Here is a 1,196-nt window from a genome sequence, read left to right as displayed (position 1 = left end):
ATCATTCTTATTATTGATTCAACATATAATTTATAAACCTAGGGCGGGTTCTATGCAAGAGGAAAAAATATAAGAGAAATGAGATTATGTTAAAACGTTTAAGAAAAATATTTACTTGATACTTAACAAACGATAAGCACGAGCAAGAAACATAGAATCACATAGAGAAATAAAACAATATTAATTCATATTAAAAGGATTTACTCGATACTTAATAAATGATTATGAGAGTGAGTTAAATATCAAAACATCAAGGATTGTACACTATTTTTAATTCAGATATCAATGGCATATAACTTGAATTTTAACCTTTATATACACATTTGACAGCATACATAACAAACAAAAAATAACAAAATAAACCAGAGTTCGAAAGAAATACCATAGAAATAATAATAAAAACACAAAGCACCAGTGGTCTAGTGGTAGAATAGTACCCTGCCACGGTACAGACCCGGGTTCGATTCCCGGCTGGTGCAGTTGAGCTGTGATGACAAGCCTTTAATGGTGGTTGGGTCCATCATAATAACTTCAAATAAAAAGGGGAAAAGAGGCCATTTCTGAGCTCATTTTTATTTTTTGCATTCCATGTCATGAAGTGCATAAAATTATTTAAATTTAAACTGTTAACATGTCACAAAAACGTTGTTAGTTTATCAGTCATTTTTTTTTAACAAGAAGCAAACTCTAATATAAATAAAATCCAGGCGAAAGACTAGAAACAAAAACAAGGAAAAAGCATAAACAAATAAAAATCCACTAAGAAACCTCACATGAGGCACGCCTCAAAAACATTTAATGGTGGAATGGACCACAAGACCAAAGAAACCTCACATGTGAATCATACCTCAAAAACATTCGCTGGGTGAATTGGACCACAAAACCAGCAGATATAGCTCGTGGGATCTCATACCAAAGAAACCTCAAAGCAGTCAAATGTGAGGCACCCCTCAAAAACATTTAAGGAGAATTTCAAGAACTCAAAGTTTCCATATGAGGCGGAGGAGTGTTTTAAGTTTTAACTCGTGCCTTTAAAAAGTAATGAGAAGCGATCTATGAGGTTTTGTAAATAAACAAGTTCTCTAGGAAGCCAGTGTATTGTTATATGCTCATGCAAATTGTTTTGTAGTATGTAACACTTATGTTCGATTTTTGCAGCAACATAGGCAACAAACTTGGTGATATACGTCGATAAG

At 33.1% G+C, this 1,196-nt stretch overlaps 1 non-coding gene across 1 annotated transcript; it reads left to right on the top strand.

Annotated features, from left to right (window-relative positions):
* Window positions 1–408: 408 nt before the first annotated feature.
* TRNAG-GCC (transfer RNA glycine (anticodon GCC)) lies at window positions 409–479 on the top strand. The gene has a single exon. It is a non-coding gene; the product is annotated as a tRNA-Gly (tRNA).
* The last annotated feature ends 717 nt before the right edge of the window (window positions 480–1,196 follow it).

Source organism: Bidens hawaiensis, unplaced genomic scaffold (assembly GCF_021521415.1).
Source record: "Bidens hawaiensis isolate Kalapana, Puna unplaced genomic scaffold, B.hawaiensis_p1.1 tig00015763_1, whole genome shotgun sequence".
Classification (NCBI taxonomy): Eukaryota; Viridiplantae; Streptophyta; class Magnoliopsida; order Asterales; family Asteraceae; genus Bidens; species Bidens hawaiensis.
The sequence above is the reverse complement of the archived record's forward strand: the minus strand, read 5'-3'. Positions and strand labels throughout refer to the sequence as shown.